Source organism: Pseudophryne corroboree, chromosome 2 (genome assembly GCF_028390025.1).
Source record: "Pseudophryne corroboree isolate aPseCor3 chromosome 2, aPseCor3.hap2, whole genome shotgun sequence".
NCBI classification, from domain to species: Eukaryota; Metazoa; Chordata; class Amphibia; order Anura; family Myobatrachidae; genus Pseudophryne; species Pseudophryne corroboree.
Genome location: NC_086445.1, coordinates 106,715,242 through 106,735,707, shown reverse-complemented (window position 1 = coordinate 106,735,707; position 20,466 = coordinate 106,715,242).

The following is a 20,466-nucleotide window of genomic DNA, read 5'->3' as shown; positions in this document are numbered from 1 at the left end:
ACTTGACTCTGCTATAGACTCCTATATTAGCGCTAATGACACGGATGATGTCTCCAAAATCTCTGTGTGGGAGGCGCATAAGTGCGTCCTGAGAGGGGTATGTATTCAGTTGGGCTTAGTCCGCAAAAAACAGAGGGAAAAAATTAGAGATGACTTATTATCCAAGATAAAATCCCTAGAACTTCTCCACAAAAAATCCCAAACCCCCCAACACTATTCTGATCTCGAGGCCGCTCGGGCCGATCTGAATAAACTACTCTCTGACAGGGTTACATTTTCTTATCGAAAGTGCCGAAGCAGATATTACCAATGGGGCAACAAACCCGGGAAATTGCTGGCCAAGGCTCTTCGCGAGCAACGCACACTTACCTTCATTCATTCAATAAAAGATAGTTTAGGCCAGCCCCAACATGAGACTCTTAAAATTGCTAAAGCCTTTCAGGATTATAATTCCACCTTATACAATCTTTCTGGGCCAAATGGGAGGGCAGATAAACTGTCCCATCGAGCAGCTGTATCGGCCTATCTGAGATCCCTAGACTTCCCGGCACTGTCCAAAGAGGATGCAGATGGCTTGGATGCTCCTTTCTCTACCGAGGAAGTCATGAAAGCCATTGTCTCTTCGCCCAACGGCAAAAGCCCGGGCCCTGACAGGTTTACTATTGCTTACTATAAAGCTTTAAAAGAGAAATTAACCCCTCTTCTTACAAGAGCCTTCAACACCATATCTGAATCATCACAATTCTCTCCTCAATCCCTTGAAGCACATGTCACAGTTTTGCCCAAAGAAGGTAAGGACCCCAGTCTCTGTTCTAGCTACCGGACGATTTTGCTGTTGAACATAGATATAAAACTTTTCGCTAAACTAGTAGCAAATCGTCTTAAGCTTTTGCTGCCGGATTTGATTCATGGGGATCAGGCTGGTTTTGTCTTAGGTCGCGAGGCCAGAGACAACACGTCTAAGGTACTTCGTATGATTCACTATGCCAACCAATCCATGTCCCCGTCAATCATGTTATCGACTGATGCTGAAAAAGCATTCGATAGAGTAGACCGGGACTTTCTGTTTGGTATTTTGAAACATCTAGGGCTAGGCAACGCCTGTCTCCACAGAATTCTGTCCCTCTACACTACCCCTTTTGCCAGAATTAAAATTAATGGCTCCTTATCTGACCCCTTCACTATGTCAAACGGCACACGACAGGGATGCCCACTATCCCCGCTACTTTTTGTTTTGTGTATGGAGGCTTTAGATAGAAGTATAAGGGCTAATCAAAATATTTCTGGTCTGCTAGTGAGGGGGAATGAATACAAATTGGCCCTATATGCTGACGATTTACTCGCTCTAATCTCAAACCCGGTCACCCCACTCCCCAATTTGATGTCGGAATTTGATAGGTTCGGAGCCCTTTCTAATTTTAAGATAAATTATTCCAAATCCATTCCACTGAACCTGACTACTTCTCCTAATGTGATTGCAGGTTTGAAAAGCTCCTTCCCTTTCACTTGGCATGACCATAAGCTGAAATACTTAGGGGTTATGCTTTCTAATGACCTGTCTAAAATATTCCCTCTAAACTTTAACCCTTTATTGAAAACGCTTCGCATAGACTTCCAAAAGTGGAGGAGATTACGACTATCCTGGTTTGGTAGAATTAATGTAGTCAAAATGAATGCCTTACCTAGGATATTTTTTTTTCTCCAAACCCTCCTCATTCATATCCCCCCTCGATGGTTTCAAGATATTCAGTGTCTTATCCGAGCATTTGTTTGGGGCAGCAACACACCTAGATTTAAACATGACATACTATTTCGGAGAAAACATCAGGGAGGACAGCAGCTACCACGGGTGGTCTTCTGTATGCCGGCGGTCGGGCTCCCGGCGCTCAGTATACCGGCACCGGGAGCCCGACAGCAGGCATACCGACACTTATTTTCCCTCGTGGGGGTCCGCGACCCCCATAGAGGGAGAATAAAATAGTGTGGCGCGCGTAGCGCGCCACCGTGCCCGTAGCGTGGCGAGCGCAGGGAGCCCGCAAGGGGCTCATTTGCGCTCGCCACGCTGTCGGTAAGCCGGCGGTCGGGCGCCGGGATGCTGGTCGCCGGGAGCCCGACCGCCGGCCAGCCGTAGTGAACCCGCTACCACACATCCCCAGCTATTTCCATGCTGTACATTTAAATAGAATTCTTGAATGGACACGAGCAAAAGATTGTAAACAATGGGTACTTCTGGAAGAGGGATGTCTACCACACTATATAGAAATCACACCGTGGCGTCCTGACCTCCCGAAGGTCTACTACCCCACAGTCTCCCCCACGCTCAAATTATGGAACAGGCTTAGGCTGAGAGGCCACATATCCTCCAAATGGTCACCCTTAACTTCCTTTCTTTTTAATTCTGAATTTATTCCGGGTCTTCAAAGAACGGCCTTCACCTTATGGGCGGGAGTTGGGCTTTTCAGGGTCGGTCAGCTGGTGAGTTCGGGCAGGGTGCGCTCATTTTCAGATATTCAGTCTCTTTGGAACATACCGAATCCCGATTTTTAGAAATTTCTTCAGGTTCACCATTTCTTAACATCTTCCAAGAATCTCTCTGACATAACTAGAAATCTTACCGCTTTTGAAAAACAATGCGTTTCCCCACGACCTCCCACACACACCATATCCCAAATCTATGTGCTTATCATGGAAGACATCTTCCCGCAACCCCCTACTTTTATGAGTTCTTGGGAGAAGGAAATGCCGAAGTTGGGGTTACAACCTAATTGGGAATCTATGGCCCTCATTCCGAATTGTTCGCTCGCTAGCTGCTTTTAGCAGCATTGCACACGCTAAGCCGCCGCCCTCTGGGAGTGTATCTTAGCAGAATTGCGAACGAAAGATTAGCAAAATTGCGAATAGAAATTTCTTAGCAGTTTCTGAGTAGCTCGACACTTACTCTGCCACTGCGATCAGTTCAGTCAGTTTCGTTCCTGGTTTGACGTCACAAACACACCCAGCGTTCGCCCAGGCACTCCCCCGTTTCTCCAGCCACTCCCGCATTTTTCCCAGAAACGGCAGCGTTTTTTCACACACACCCATAAAACGGCCAGTTTCCGCCCAGAAACACCCACTTCCTGTCAATCACACTCCGATCACCAGAACGAAGAAAAATCCTTGTAATGCCGTGAGTAAAATACCTAACTTTTGAGTAAAATAACTAAGCGCATGCTCTCTGCGAACATTGCGCATGCGCAGTAAGCGACTAATCGCAATATAGTGAAATTCGGCAACGAGCGAACAACTCGAAATGAGGGCCTATATTCCGTAATACCCAGGCTAGCTCTTTATGCTTATCTACGATGGAAACTCTTTATAAACTCGTGTATAGATGGTATAGGACCCCTTTAGTGCTTAACAAGATGTTTCCTACTCTCTCGACCCTTTGCTGGCGATGTAAGGGAGCCCCGGGGAGCTTTTTGCATATATGGTGGGAATGCCCTCTTATAGTTTCCTTTTGGAGGGAAGTTATTGCATGTTCAGAATTGATAATAGGAAATGTAGTTCCTAAAGACCCGGAGTTTTGGCTCCTCAACCTCACTTCGGTGGGTGCCCACACATATAAGAGCTCACTACTGAGACATCTTAGCAATGCGGCTAAGGCCGTTATACTGATCCTTTGGAGGTCGACCTCCCCCCCTTCAATCAAACAATGGTTTAACAGGATTGATTACTTTTTAGATATGGAGGACCTTATCTCCTTCTCATTGGGTAGATCCGTTAACTTTACAGCCAATTGATTTCCCTGGTATGATTTCAAGGGGTCACCTGTATATCGGACTTGCATGTCTATTTAGAGTTCTCCCCTCTAATAACTCGGATAAGTTCCCACCGCATTTTAGACCGCTTAGCGTTTTTACCCCTCCTTTAATTTACTGTGAGGCCCATTCGCTCATCTAGAATACGCTTATCTACTCCTAGTTTTTGTATCTCTACCCTCTCTCTCCCCCTCTATTCTTTTCTTTCCTTTTTCTTTCTTCTTAGTCTTTTATCTTCCACTGTCTAATCATAATGTTGTCTCTATATATTTGCTTAGATTGAAAATGGACGACGCTTTTCTATATTTTAGGAGACCAAGTTGTGATATATTGCTATATTTGACATGCAAAGATTTTGTCTCCTATTGTCAGAATTTTGTTGTACAACTTGTTTGTTTACTGTCGCAATAAAAAAACAGTTTACGTAAAAAAATAAAAAAAGAGCACGCTGTCTGCCGTTATGTGTAAAAAGGGGCACGCTGTCTGCCGTTATGCGTAAAAAGGGGACGCTGTCGGCCGTTATGTGTAAAAAGGGCACGCAGTCTGCCGTTATGTGTAAAAAGGGCACGCTGTCTGCCGTTATGTGTAAAAAGGGGGATGCTGTCTGCCTTTATGTGTAAAAAGGGGGATGCTGTCTGCCGTAATGTGTAAAAAGGGGGACGCTGTCTGCCGTTATGTGTAAAAAGGGGGACGCTGTCTGCCTTAATGTGTAAAAAGGGAACGCTGTCTGCCTTAATGTGTAAAAAGGGGACGCTGTCTCCCGTAATGTGTAAAAAGGGGAATCTGTCCGCTGTAAGTTGTAAAAGGGTCTGGTGTAGTGGTGCTACTGTGCGGCGTAATTTGAATAATGGAGACTACTATGCACCGTTATATGAATTGGTATTATTTTGTGGCCACATGCCTTCCCCATGAAGCCACGCCCCTATGTATTTTTGCTCGCGCCTACGGCGCACACTGCCCCTGTTTTGCATGCAGGGGTGGGGCTCCGAGCCGTTTCTTGCACACAGTGCTAAAATGTCTCGTTACGGCACTGTTGCTAGGTATCCATTTCTCTGGCCCTGAGCAGGTCCCCCTCACCAGATCCTCTCCAGGGATGAGGGGGGGACCCAAAGCATTTTGTCGCACCTGGGCCCACCACTCGCTAGTTCCGCCACTGATCCCGGGATATATTTGCGGTGTGAAAGGGGTATTAGCAAACTCAATGTGATATTAGAATATTACTAGAGATGTGCACGGGACCTTTTTTGCTGGATTTGGATTTGGCCCTGATTCATCATCCTGCTTTGTATTTGATTTTCTCTTACGTCCTAGATGATGCTGGGGTCCACATTAGTACCATGGGAGTATAGACGTGTCCATTAGGAGCCATTGGCACTTTTAAGAGTTTGAGAGTGTGGGCTGGCTCCTCCCTCTACGCCCCTCCCACCAGATTCTGTTTAGAAAATGTGCCCAGAGGAGCCAGTCACAGCTAGCGGAGCTCTACAGAGCTTCTCTGGTAAAAGTTTTTCTCTAACGTCCTAGTGGATGCTGGGGACTCCGAAAGGACCATGGGGAATAGCGGCTCCGCAGGAGACTGGGCACAAAGTAAAAGCTTTAGGACTAGCTGGTGTGCACTGGCTCCTCCCCCTATGACCCTCCTCCAAGCCTCAGTTAAGATTTTGTGCCCGAACGAGAAGGGTGCAATCTAGGTGGCTCTCCTGAGCTGCTTAGAGTAAAAGTTTAAATCTGAAATCCTTGAACACTTACATAAAAAGGTTCAAGTTCAAGATGGAGTCACTCAGAGCAGTGATAGCGAACCTGGAAGAAGGGGACTATATGGTGTCTCTGGACATCAAGGATGCTTACCTCCATGTCCCAATTTGCCCTTCTCACCAAGGGTACCTCAGGTTTGTGGTACAGAACTGTCACTATCAGTTTCAGACGCTGCCGTTTGGATTGTCCACGGCACCCCGGGTCTTTACCAAGGTAATGGCCGAAATGATGATTCTTCTTCGAAGAAAAGGCGTCTTAATTATCCCTTACTTGGACGAGCTCCTGATAAGGGCAAGGTCCAGAGAACAGTTAGAGGTCGGAGTAGCACTATCTCAAGTAGTACTACGACAGCACGGATGGTTTCTAAATATTCCAAAATCGCAGCTGATTCCGACGACACGTCTGCTGTTCCTAGGGATGATTCTGGACACAGTACAGAAAAAGGTGTTTCTCCCGGAGGAGAAAGCCAAGGAGTTATCCGACCTAGTCAGGAACCTCCTAAGACCAGGCCAAGTGTCAGTACATCAATGCACAAGGGTCCTGGGAAAGATGGTGGCTTCTTACGAAGCGATTCCATTCGGCAGATTCCACGCAAGAACTTTTCAGTGGGATCTGCTGGACAAATGGTCCGGATCGCATCTTCAAATGCATCAGCGGATAACCCTGTCTCCAAGGACAAGGGTGTCTCTCCTGTGGTGGTTACAGAGTGCTCATCTCCTAGAGGGCCGCAGATTCGGCATTCAGGATTGGGTCCTGGTGACCACGGATGCCAGCCTGAGAGGCTGGGGAGCAGTCACACAGGGAAGAAATTTCCAGGGCTTGTGGTCAAGCATGGAAACGTCACTTCACATAAATATCCTGGAACTAAGGGCCATTTACAATGCCCTAAGTCAGGCAAGACCTCTGCTTCAGGGTCAGCCAGTGTTGATCCAGTCGGACAACATCACGGCAGTCGCCCACGTAAACAGACAGGGCGGCACAAGAAGCAGGAGGGCAATGATGGAAGTGGCAAGGATTCTTCGCTGGGCGGAGAATCATGTGATAGCACTGTCAGCAGTGTTCATTCCGGGAGTGGACAACTGGGAAGCAGACTTCCTCAGCAGACACGATCTTCACCCGGGGGAGTGGGGACTTCACCCAGAAGTCTTCCACATGATTGTGAACCGTTGGGAAAAACCAAAGGTGGACATGATGGCGTCCCGCCTCAACAAAAAACTGGACAGATATTGCGCCAGGTCAAGGGACCCTCAGGCAATAGCTGTGGACGCTCTGGTAACACCGTGGGTGTACCAGTCAGTGTATGTGTTCCCTCCTCTTCCTCTCATACCAAAAGTACTGAGAATCATAAGAAGGAGAGGAGTAAAGACTATACTCGTGGCTCCGGATTGGCCAAGAAGGACTTGGTACCCGGAAATTCAAGAGATGCTCACGGAAGACCCGTGGCCTCTACCTCTAAGAAAGGACCTGCTCCAGCAGGGACCATGTCTGTTCCAAGACTTACCGCGGCTGCGTTTGACGGCATGGCGGTTGAACGCCGGATCCTGAAGGAAAAAGGCATTCCGGATGAAGTCATCCCTACCCTGATCAAAGCCAGGAAGGATGAAACCATACAACATTATCACCGTATTTGGCGTAAATATGTTGCGTGGTGCGAGGCCAGTAAGGCCCCTACAGAGGAATTTCAACTGGGTCGTTTCCTGCATTTCCTGCAAACAGGACTGTCTATGGGCCTCAAATTAGGGTCCATTAAGGTTCAAATTTCGGCCCTGTCAATATTCTTCCAAAAAGAACTGGCTTCTGTTCCTGAAGTTCAGACGTTTGTCAAGGGAGTACTGCATATACAGCCTCCTTTTGTGCCTCCAGTGGCACCTTGGGATCTCAATGTAGTTTTGGGATTCCTAAAATCACATTGGTTTGAACCACTCACCACTGTGTACTTAAAATATCTCACATGGAAAGTGGTAATGCTGTTAGCCCTGGCTTCAGCCAGGCGTGTCTCAGAATTGGCGGCTTTATCCTATAAAAGCCCTTACCTAATTTTTCAAACGGACAGGGCAGAATTGAGGACTCGTCCTCAATTTCTTCCTAAGGTGGTTTCAGCATTTCACTTAAACCAGCCTATTGTGGTGCCTGCGGCTACTAGGGACTTGGAGGATTCCAATTTGCTGGACGTAGTCAGGGCCCTGAAAATATATGTTTCCAGGACGGCTGGAGTCAGAAAATCTGATTCGCTGTTTATCCTGTATGCACCCAGCAAGCTGGGTGCTCCTGCTTCTAAGCAGACGATTGCTCGTTGGATTTGTAGTACAATTCAGCTTGCACATTCTGTGGCAGGCCTGCCACAGCCAAAATCTGTAAAAGCCCATTCCACACGGAAAGTGGGCTCATCTTGGGCGGCTGCCCGAGGGGTCTCGGCTTTACAACTTTGCCGAGCAGCTACTTGGTCAGGGGCAAACACGTTTGCTAAATTCTACAAATTTGATACCCTGGCTGAGGAGGACCTGGAGTTCTCTCATTCGGTGCTGCAGAGTCATCCGCACTCTCCCGCCCGTTTGGGAGCTTTGGTATAATCCCCATGGTCCTTTCGGAGTCCCCAGCATCCACTAGGACGTTAGAGAAAATAAGAATTTACTTACCGATAATTCTATTTCTCATAGTCCGTAGTGGATGCTGGGCGCCCATCCCAAGTGCGGATTGTCTGCATTACTTGTACATAGTTATTGTTACAAAAATCGGGTTATTGTTGTTGTGAGCCATCTTTTCAGAGGCTCCTTCTGTTATCATGCTGTTAACTGGGTTCAGATCACAAGTTGTACGGTGTGATTGGTGTGGCTGGTATGAGTCTTACCCGGGATTCAAAATCCTTCCTTATTGTGTACGCTCGTCCGGGCACAGTATCCTAACTGAGGCTTGGAGGAGGGTCATAGGGGGAGGAGCCAGTGCACACCAGCTAGTCCTAAAGCTTTTACTTTGTGCCCAGTCTCCTGCGGAGCCGCTATTCCCCATGGTCCTTTCGGAGTCCCCAGCATCCACTACGGACTATGAGAAATAGAATTATCGGTAAGTAAATTCTTATTATTTTTAGAGTTTATTATTTTACAGGGAGGCTTCTGCAACAGCCTCCCTGCTTCATGGGACTAAGGGGGGGAGTAGTGTCCGCCCTGCGGGGTCTGAGCCACTATAGCCGCCGACAGGACACTGAGCTTCTGAGGGGATCGAACGTTCCCAGCCACAGGGGATAGCTCACCCCGGCAGCGCCAGATCAGTGGCGAGTCAGTCACCGCCCCCCCCCCCCCCCCCCTAGCAAGCGGAGAGCTGGTGTGAAGATGGCGGCAACAGGGTATGGAGCGCAGTACTAACTAACTGCGCTCCGGGGCTCAGCGGGGGGTTGTAGAAGGGGGGGGGGGGGGAAGGCTGTGTACAGACTGAGTAACCTATTAGGGTGCACAGTCAGCGCTGGTTGGGGTCTCCCTATACCTTGAAAGCGCTGTGTGTGGGTTGGCTCCAATCTCTGTGTCTCTCTTGCCATTCTTGGGGGTGAAACTCTGTCTATCCTCCCCTGTGTGTGTATGGACTGTCTGGGATCTCCATTTAGCTATGTCCAGGGACTCTGTGTCATATGCTGCAGAGGATATGTCCTCTCAGGATGATCTCATTCCATGTAATCAGGATTGCACTGTTTTAGCGTAGATACTAGCAAGGGAGCCTGAATGGTTATCCTCTATCAAATCTATGATTTCTCAGATTTATACTAGGGTTGCACAAAATGAATCTGCAACTCAGGTTAAACAGAACTCTATGGCAGTTTGGTCCGGTTCTGTTACCTCAGGGGCCCCCTCTGTAGGTTCCCACAAACGTGCTCTTGCCCAGATTATGCAAGATGACACGGATACCGATTCTGACATGGCAGACGGTTATGGAGATGTGCTCAGGGGGGTCGCACCTCTTGCTAAGGGGGTGCAGTAGTTGACAGACTCTATCAGGGATGTGTTGAATATTGCTGATACAACACCTGAGCAGGTTGAGGAGGCTTACTTCACTGACAATAAGAAAGCCTCGCTTACCTTTCCTGCGTCCAAGGAATTAAATGCTATTTTTGAGAAAGCATGGGAAAACCCGGAGAAAAAAATCCAGATACCTAGAAGGGTTCTGGTTGCTTTCCCCTTCCCTGAGGAGGATAGAAAAAAATGGGAAAACCTACCCATAGTGGACACGTCTGTATCCAGACTCTCGAAAAAGGTGGTTTTACATGTTCCAGGATCTACTGCCTTAAAGGAGCCGGCTGATCGCAAAATTGATACTACGCTCAAATCCATATACACGGCTTCAGGGGCGATTCTATATCCCACTATTGCCTGTGCATGGATTTCCAAAGCTATAGTAAAGTGGTCAGGCATGTTACTTGAGGATTTGATTACAATGGATAAAAGTGATGTTGAATTGTTTTTACGTAACATTCAGGATTCTGCAGGATTTATGGTGGAATCCATGAAAGTCCTGGGTTCCATGGCTGCAGGGATATCTTCCATGTCTGTCTCAGCTCGTAGGGGACTTTGGCTGCGCCAGTGGTCTGCCGACGCGGAATCCAGGAGAGGTGTGGAGACCCTACCCTACACAGGTCAGGCTCTCTTTGGGGAAGCGTTGGATGCATGGATCTCCACGGCTACAGCAGGTAAATCACCTTTTCTTCCCTCAGCTGCACCTGCTATGAAGAAACCTTTTTCTTCAGCTACATCACAGTCCTTTCGGGTTGCCAAAACAAGACAGGCCAAACCGTCCAACACCTTCTTTAGAGGAGGTCGAGCAAAATCCAAGAAACCTGCTGCTACGGGTTCCCAGGAACAGAAGCCTGCTTCAGGTACGCCAAAGTCCTCAGCATGATGGTGGACCGCGCGCCCTGGAGGTAGGGCCGGTGGCGGCAAGACTCAGACATTTCAGTCACGTCTGGGTGTCGTCCGGCCTGGATTCCTGGATACAAGATATTGTGTCCCAGGGTTACCAGCTGGAATTACAAGATCTCCCTCCTCACCAGTTCTTCAAATCAGGCATGCCAGCTTTGCCGGCAGACAGGGCTATCCTACAGGGAGCCATCCAGAAGTTGGTGGAGACACAGGTTATTGTACCAGTTCCTCCCCAGATGCAAAACAAGGGTTACTGTTCGAACCTTTTCGTGGTACCAAAACCGGATGGTTCGGTCAGGCCCATTCTGAACTTAAAATCACTAAACCCCTTTCTGAGGGAGTTCATGTTCAAAATGGAGTCTCTAAGGGCGGTGATATCAGGTCTGGAGGAGGGGGAATTCCTGGTATCCCTGAATATCAAGGATGCGTACCTCCACATTCCGATTTGGCCGCCGCATCAAGCTTATCTCCGATTTGCACTGTTGGACTGTCATTTTCAATTCCAGGCTCTGCCATTCGGCCTCTCCACAGCACCAAGGGTTTTCACCAAGGTAATGGAGGAAATGATGGTTCTCCGCAGCAGACAGGGGGTGAACATAATTCTATATTTGGACAATCTGCTGATAAAGGCATCGTCCAAGGAAAAGCTGTTACACCCATAGCTCTCATGACCCAGCTTCTCAGGGAACATGGTTGGATCCTGAATCTTCCAAAATCACATTTGGAACCAACCAGGAGGTTGTAATTTCTGGGAATTATCCTCGACACGGAAGTGCAGAGGGTGATTCTTCCAGAAGAAAAAACGTTGGTGATACAAACAATGGTCCGGGATGTCCTGAAGCCATCCCGGGTGTCGGTTCATCAGTGCATTCGCCTTCTGGGGAAGATGGTGGCCTCTTACGAGGCTCTGCAGTATGGGATATTTCATGCTCGGTCCTTCCAACTGGATCTCCTGGACAAATGGTCGGGATCTCAACTACACATGCACCAGAGAATACGTCTGTCGCCAAAGGCCAGGATCTCACTCCTCTGGTGGCTGAAATTACCTCACCTTCTGGAGGGCCGTAGGTTCAGGATTCTGGATTGGATCCTTCTAACCATGGATGCAAGTCTCTGGGGCTGGGGCGCAGTCACTCAAGGGGAAACCTTCCAAGGAAGGTGGTCAAGTCTGGAAGCTGGCCTGCCGATAAACATTCTGGAACTAAGAGCCGTCTACACCAGTCTTCTCCAAGCGGCCCATCTTCTGAGAAATCGGGCCATTCAAGTGCAGTCGGACAATGTAATGACAGTGGCTTACATAAACCGACAGAGCGGAATGAAGAGCAGAACTGCAATGTCAGTGGTAACGAGAATCATCGTCTGGGCGGAAAAACACACGTTGGCGCTGTCGGCGATCTTCATTCCGGGATTGACAACTGGGAAGCGGATTTCCTCCGCAGAAACGATCTCCATCCAGCAGAGTGGGGTCTCCATCCGGAGGTGTCCAAGGAGGTAACAGATCTTTGGGGTGTACCCAAAATAGACATGATGGCCTCTTGTCTCAACAAGAAGCTTCGGCGATATTGTTCCAGGTCGAGGGACCGCAAGCAGTGGCGGTGGACGCCCTAGTGACTCCGTGGGTGTTCCAGACGGTGTACATATTTCCTCCACATCCACTCATTCCAAGAGTTCTAAAACTCATAAGGAGAACAAGAGTTCAGGCAATCCTCTTTGCTCCGGACTGGCCAAGAAGAGCTTGGTATGCGGATCTTCTGGATCTTCTGCTAGAAGAGCCGAGGCCTCTTCCTCTTCGGGAGGACCTGCTGCAGCTGGGGCCGTTCGCTAATCAAGACTTACCACGGCTACATTTGACGTCATGGAGGTTGAACACCAGATATTAGCTTGGAAGGGCATTCCAAACAAGGTTATTCCTACCCAGATACAGGCTAGGAAAGGAGTAATGTCAAAGCATTACCATCGCATTTGGAAACAGTATGTGTCTTGGTGTGAATCCTCCAAGCAGGTGTGGATATGGGCCTGAGGTTAGGTTCCATAAAGGTGCAGATTTCGGCCCTATCCCTTTTCTTCCAGAAACAATTGGCTGCCCTCCCTGAGGTTCAGACCTTTTGAAGGGAGTTCTGCACATCCAATCTCCCTTTGTGCCGCCTACGGCGGCCTGGGATCTTAACGTGGTGTTGCAGTTCCTCCAGTCAGACTGGTTTGAGCCTCTACAGGAGGTTGAGGTCAAGTTTCTCATGTGGAAGGCTGTCCCTTTTTTTGGACTTGGCTTCTGCTAGACGTGTGTCGGAGTTGGGGGCTTTGTCATGTAAAAGCCCGTACTTGATCTTCCATGAAGATAGAGCTGAGCTCCGGACACGTCCGCAGTTCCTTCCGAAGGTTGTGTTGGCATTTCATATCAACCAACCAATTGTGGTGCCAGTTGCTACTGACTCCTCAGTTTCATCAAAATCCTTGGATGTTGTAAGGGCTCTAAACATCTATATGAAGAGGACTGCTCGTCACCGAAAATCGGACTCTCTGTTTGTCCTGTATGATCCCAAGAAACTTGGGTGTCCTGCTTCTAAGCAGACAATCTCTTGCTGGATCAGGTTCACTATCCAGCATGCGTATTCTATGGCAGGATTGCCGTGTCCTACGTCTGTTAAGGCCCACTCTACTCGTAAGGTGGGTTCTTCCTGGGCGGCTGCCCGGGGTGTCTCGGCTTTACAGCTTTGCCGAACAGCTACTTGGTTGGGGTCGAACACGTTTGCAAAGTTCTACAAGTTCGATACTTTGGCCTCTGAGGACCTGATGTTTGGTCAATCAGTACTGCAGGAGCCTCCACGCTCTCCCTCCCGTTCGGGGAGCTTTGGAGCTTTGGTACATTCCCATGGTACTAATGTGGACCCCAGCATCCTCTAGGACGTAAGAGAAAATAGGATTTTAGTTACCTACCAGTAAATCCTTTTCTCGTAGTCCGTAGCGGATGCTGGGTGCCCGCTCAGCGCTTCGTGATCCTGCAGTGGTTACTTAGTTCAGTACTGCTTAGTTCTTGGTAAGTACTGTTTTGTTACTTGGTAAGTAATATTGTTCAGCCATTGCTGATGTTTCAAGCTAGTTAGCTTGGTTTGCCTTGTGTGTGAGCTGGTGTACATCTCGCCACTATCTGTGTAAAATCCTTCTCTCGAAGATGTCCGTCTCCTCGGGCACAGTTTCTGTAGTGAGTCTGGTGGGATGGGCGTAGAGGGAGGAGCCAGCCCACACTCTCAAAATCTTAAAGTGCCAATGGTTCCTAGTGGACCCGTCTATACCCCCATGGTACTAATATGGACCCCAACATCCTCTACTGACTACGAGAAAAGGATTTACCGGTAGGTAATTAAAATCCTATTTTTGCCAAACCGCTGTGACTGGTTTTGGTTTTTTGTTTTCAAATATTGACAAACAAAACTAAAATCACATAATTTGGGCCTATTTTTGTTCCATGGGGGTGATTCAGACCTGATCATAGATGTGCTAAATTTAGCACATCTACGATCAGATTCTCTGACATGCGAGGGGACGCCCAGCACAGGGCTAGTCTGCCCCGCAGGAGGCTTGCAGCCATTTTTGTGATCGCATCTGCTGTGTGTGATGTCACGCAGCCGCCCCGACTATGGCCCGTTTCTCCGTTGCCGCCCCTGTTTTGAAGCCTCGTCTCCGCAATGCTTCGTCTCTGCCTTGGAAAGGGAGCAGTGCCGCGCCCCGCTACCGTCTCTGCCTCATTGACAGGCAGAGGCGATCGCATTTTCTGCGGGTGCCGCAGAAAATGCATGTGTAGGACAGGCCCTGCGTATTAGCCCTCATCCTCTTAGCAATTTTTGCCATTGGATTGCTTATTGCGATTGTGATCCAACCTGAATTAAGCCCAGGAGCGGGCAAGCAGTGCCTGTGCCTGGGGCGCTGCGGCCTGGGGGCATGGGCGCAGTCACCCTGCAGGCACCGCCGCGTACCCGCTCCCCGGCTGCTGCAGACGCCGTGGGCTGTGTGGGTGTCCGCTGCAGCCAGCTCCAGTGACAGACACTAGAGGTCATTATTGGCCTCTAGTGTCTGTGCGGCGCTGCTGTGGGAGAGACGTCATGACGTCTCTCCCATAGAGAGGAGCCGCGGGAGGCCAGACGGAGCAGCAGCAGCAGTGGTCGGGAAGCAGGAGCGGGGCAGTGGTAAGTATTATTTTTTTATTTTTGTTTGTGTTTGTAAGCGGCACAGCGACAGGGGGCACAACTACTGGGGGCAAAGCAACAGGGGGCACAGCAACAGAGGGTACAACTACTTGGGGCAAATCTGGGGGCACAGCTACTGGGGGCATAACTGTGGCCACGCCCATCCCTATGAAGCCACGCCCCTATTTTTTTACGCGTGCCTCTGGCGCGCACTAACTGTTTTTACCACGGGGAGGGATGGGGGGTCCGGCGTCAGTGGAAACTTTCGCACTGGGCGCCACAAGGTGTAGAACCGGCCCTGATCAAGCCCTATGTGTACAATATAAAATATACATCACAATATTAGATGCCGCTAAGCAAGCAAAAATGTGGGCAAATGGTAGTAATAAAAATGTTCTCATGTAATAGTTTTAAATAATAAGTGAAATCACATTTCCCTTAGGTCAGTCATGTAAAAGACAAGGGCCTCAAACTAGAAATAACCAGTCTTAGCCGGACTGGTGGGCTGTGTGAGGTCATGCTGTGATGTCATAATGGCAACTGCCTATATCAGGGCTGTGCTGTTGCTGTTTCTTGCATATGCTTTCAAAGGCCTGGCACGGCATAGCACACTGGTAGAAGGTTAGTGACTGGACATAAGAGCAGCTTAGTACGAATCATCGGCAGACTTTTAGCATGACTATTATAATATATCACTTATGACCTTGGGGATAGCATAGTATTGGAAAAACAAAATTTCTTTTTCATCCACTAGGGGTCACTGGAGTACTCTAGGGATATGGACGGTTCCACAGGAACTAGGCACTGAATAGTTAAACTTTGACTATACCTCCCCTCCATATTCCAGAGTACCTCAGTGTTTTTTCGGTGCTCACCGAGACTAGGCTTGTGGAAGTTGATCCACAATGACTGAATTTTTTGATTATTTTTTTTTGGGAATCCCTTTCCCCCTTCCAAGAAGGCGAGGGTCTGGGATAGGAAAGCTGCTGAAGCAGCTGTGGGTGTCGGACCTCTCTAGAAGAGCTCCCTCACTACCACGTGCAGGTCACCTGCAGTAAAAGGCTGACAGTGCTTACAGAGAAGCCCCGTCATTGCCCTCACCACAGGGTCCAGGTATGTTGAACGGGGCGGTCAGCTCACGCTGCCGCCCTGCTGTGTGGGATACTGTGTGTGTGTGGCCACCGGCTGCTGCCTTCAGCCGCCTGCCGCCGCTTCCAGCGCCGCTGTTTATGCTGTGTCCCCCGCCGCTCTGAGCCGCGCCGGCCACGTTGATTTATGCATAGGCCGCTCCACGGCTCTATGCAGCGCGCTCCCCGGCCCTCGATGCCACTTCCAGCTCCCTCTCCACCATAGCCCGGCTCCGTGTATAGAGAACGATACACGGAGCACGGGGGGGGGGGGCACACAAATGTGAGTAACTTTGATGCCACAGTGATGTTCCCTGCACACAGGAATGTCAGGGTCACTGGATAAAATCTCATGATTCAACTCTTGTTGATAAAAGAAGTATGTTTACTAGAATACAGCAGCGCTGCATATGTATTACAATAGGCTATTAAGTCTTTGTTAAACTGGATACATATTGCTCATAATGTGTAGGTTTGAATGCAACATAGTATGTTTATTAAATCTGCTTACATAATTATAAGTCTGCATATTTAACCATTTTTCCTGTTGTTTTTCCAGAATTTCCTGTATTACATCTCTCCTCCATTGAAGGCGCAGGGGTGTTAAGGGGAATTTGGAACCAGGCATATTGCTGACGTGTACTGCACTTGGCCAGATATATATTTGTAAAGACACCTTAGTGCTATTTACTGAGTCGCGCAAGTTGTATTTTGTATTGTCTGTCGGTATAATGAGTAAGACACCAGCAAAGACTATTATTCTTATCATAACTATTTATAATGATATTATCCCAAAGACTGCAAATCTGAATCATGGCTGTGGTCAGCCAAATACTGGCTTTGTTCACTGTTGTAAAGTAAGATGTGTTATACAATTGGTCAGCACATGGTGATTATAAAACAGTATCTGTGGAGCACTGCAAGCATTGTGAGTTCAGGCTCACCTGCAGCAGCTTTGCTTAATTCACTTAGCCACACCACAATTGGATACGCCCGATCTCATCTGATCTTGGAAGCTGAGCAGTGTTGGGCCTGGTTAGCCACCTGGGAATACAAGGTGCTGTAGGTATTTTTAAATCTACAGCCACACCACACTGGATTCGGGACCCATTAACTAAGCTGCGGTTAAGCAGCAGACTTCTCAGGTTTTTAAGCCTGTGAGTGGTCACATTTAGTTTCAGAGTTCTAAGAATTATTATACTTCTGAATCAGGATATATCTGGGTATATAATATATATGTGTATGTGTGTATGTATGCATATATGAAATATATATATATATTTATAAGGTCTGAGTATGTGTGAATATACATGGTTGTATATGTGTATATATGTATATATATATATATATATATATATATATATATATATAATATGCTGACATTAAAAATCTATTTTGGCAAGACTACAGTGGCGCAATTGGTCAGCACACAGTGCTTATTAAACAGTATCTGTTGAGCACTGCACACATTGTGAGTTCAGGCCTCACCTCCCCAGATCCCCAGTGGCCTAATGGATAGGACACTGCCCTCCTAAACCAGGGATTGTGGGTTAAGGTACCATCTGGATTGCAAGTCACTACAGCAACCATTTCATCACCAGATTTGATGTTTAAGCAGCAGCTTTTGCTTATTATTTTTACAGGTGGCTCTGTAGCCAAGTGGTTAGGCTTCCCGCCCACAGTGAACATTGTGATTGCATGGACACTGGTTCAGATCCTGGTTTAACAGGTGTAATATATATATATAATAATAAAAAAATAAAAAAAAACATGGTAGGACACCATTTTTTACGTTACTTCCTGGGTCTTTGCTGGAGGTTGCTGCCCTACAACACTCAGCCTCTGGGGAAGCGGGGGGTTGTTAGGAATTTAATTTATTAATTGTTTTTGACAGCATGTCTCTACAGGAAGATTCACTATTGCTGGAAACCACATGCACGGTAATGCAGGTTTATACACAGATTACTTCCGTGGTGTACTTACTGGTCGGGGTACATGATCACTAAGTCTAATGCATAATCAAACAAGCACCTTCGCTGCAGAGTCGGTCACACAGTGTGTCGGACAAATTCGACTGCGCAGACAGACCCTTACCGGTCCTCTTTGGGGGAATGCGGGCGCATGTACTGCCTGAGAGGGAAAAATTTACTGTTTCAGCTAGATTGTTGCGGTCGATTCGCCGCCAGCCCTCATAGCACCAGGCCAGTACGTCAGGTTCTCAGCGAAGGCTGAACAATTTCCAATGAGAGACAATTGCAATTATTGGGCGTTTAACTACCTATCGGAGTGTACCCTACACAGCAGTAGGGCTGTTGCTTCGCCCTGCTTTGGTAAGGGTTTGAGGTAACAAGGCTGTAGTGTCAGGGTGCTCCAGTTCAGGTTTGCCCTAAATAAAGACCACCTTACACTTCTTGCTGCCTACAGCTTCTGTGAAGTTGGCAGTTGGTTCTTGCGTCTCAGCTTCGCTAGTGGCGCACAACGTCCACTTTGGCTACGTTCCAAACGAGAATAGATCGCAGACCGAGTGGGGGGGGAAATCTGATTTCCTACCATTGTCTACGCGAATTCCTGAATGATTCCGTCTCAACGATTTCAATTCCTAGGTATGATTCTCGATAGGTAAATCAAAGAATTTACCTACCCGAACAGAAGTACAGGTCATTCGTCATCTGGTACAATTAGTGCTCAAGCCTTGCACAGTCTCAGTTCATTTGTGCATTCGCCTATTAGACACAATGGTGGCGGCTTTTGAAGCGCTTCAGTTCGGAAGACTTCACTCACGTCCTTTTTAACTGGATGTGCTCGCAATGGTTGGCTGTGGCCTAACGAGTACAGTGTCTGCCTGCAATGCATGCCAAAAACAATGGTCGGGCTCGCTTCTGCAGATTCACCGCAGGGTGAGGTGGTCTTCAAGGGCCAGGGTGTCTCTACTCTGGTGGCTCAAAGTACAGAATCTAACCGCAGGGAAACGGTTCGGCGCCTGGAATTGGATAATTCTCACGGCGGACGCGAGTCTCAGAGGTTGGGGAGCTGTAGTTCAAAATTTTCAGCTCCAGGGTCTCTGGGCGGATCACGAAAGATTGCTGTCTATAAATGTCCTGGAACTCTGGGCAATTTACAATGCGCTACGACAAGCAGTGCACATGCTGCAGGCTCAGGCTGTTCAGGTGCAGGCAGACAATGCGACGGTGGTCGCATACATCAACAAACAAAGAGGAACGAAAAGCCGCATGGCAATGCGGGAAGTAGCTCGAGTCCTCAATTGGGCCGAGGTGATTTTGTCGGCAGTTTTCATTCCGGGAGTGGACAACTGGGAGGCGGATTATCTCAGCTGCCAGGATTTTTATCCAGGATGTGCATTAAATCCAGAAGTGTTTCACATGCTGGTCCAGAAGTAGGGTTACCCGCAAGTGGACCTGATGGCATCTCGCCACAATTATCAAACGCCGCAGTACGTGTCCAGAACGAGAGATCCAAAGGCAGTGGCGGTGGATGCTCTCACAATCAAGTGGCCATACAGTCTCGTGTATCTGTTTCCACCGTTTTCCGCTGCTCCCTCTGTTGCTAAAACGGATCAAAAGAGAGTCCGTCACAGTCATACTAGTGGCGCCTCATTGGCCTCGGAGAGCTTGGTTTTCGGATCTCCACGGTCTACTCGCGGACGTTCCTTGGCCGCTCCCACTGCGTCCGGACCTGTTACAACAGGGTCCGTTCTTTTTCTCAGATTTAGCGCGGCTGCGTTTGACTGAGTGGCTGTTGAGACAGCCCTCTTAAAAAGAGAGGGCATTCCAGAATAGGTTATACCAACCATGTTACGAGCTAGGAAGCTAGTTACGGCAGCTCATTATTACAGAATTTGGCGTGCCTATATAGGTCGGTGTGAAGTTCGGAAGTTTCCGACATCATCTTTCAAGTTATCCCGTCTTTTGTTATGTCTACAGATGGGGTTAGATGGAGGTCGGCGTTTATCCACACTAAAGGTGCAGATATCTGCGTCGTCAATTTATTTTCAAAGAAGATTGGCTCTATTGCCGTCGGTACACACCTTTATGCAGGGTGTCCTCAAAGTACAGCGTCCATTTCACTCCACTTACTGCGCCATGGGACTTGAATCTGGGTTTAGGTTTCTTATAGTCTTTTTGTTTCGAACCCTTACAACAAGTGGATATTAAGTTTCTCACTTGGGAAACAATTTCTCTCCTAGCCTTAGCTTCGGCAGGGCGGGTTTCAGTTTTGGGTGCCTTGTCATGCAAGCCACCGTATTTAGTGTTTCATAATGACAGAACGGAATTTTAGACGAATCCCGCTTTCCTGCCAAATGTAGGGTCCTCTTTTCACATCAATCATCCAATAGTAGTTCCTGTGTTAACTAGGGATGAGCGGGTTCGGTTCCTCGGAATCCGAACCCGCCCGAACTTCATGTTTTTTTACACGGGGCCGAGCGACTCGGATCTTCCCGCCTTGCTCGGTTAACCCGAGCGCGCCCGAACGTCATCATCCCGCTGTCGGATTCTCGCGAGGCTCAGATTCTATCGCGAGACTCGGATTCTATATAAGGAGCCGCGCGTCGCCGCCATTTTCACACGTGCATTGAGATTCATAGGGAGAGGACGTGGCTGGCGTCCTCTCCGTTTATAGAGAAGAGAGAGAGACAGTAGAGAGAGACACAGTAGTAATTTTGGGGAGCATTAGGAGGAGTACTAGTTAC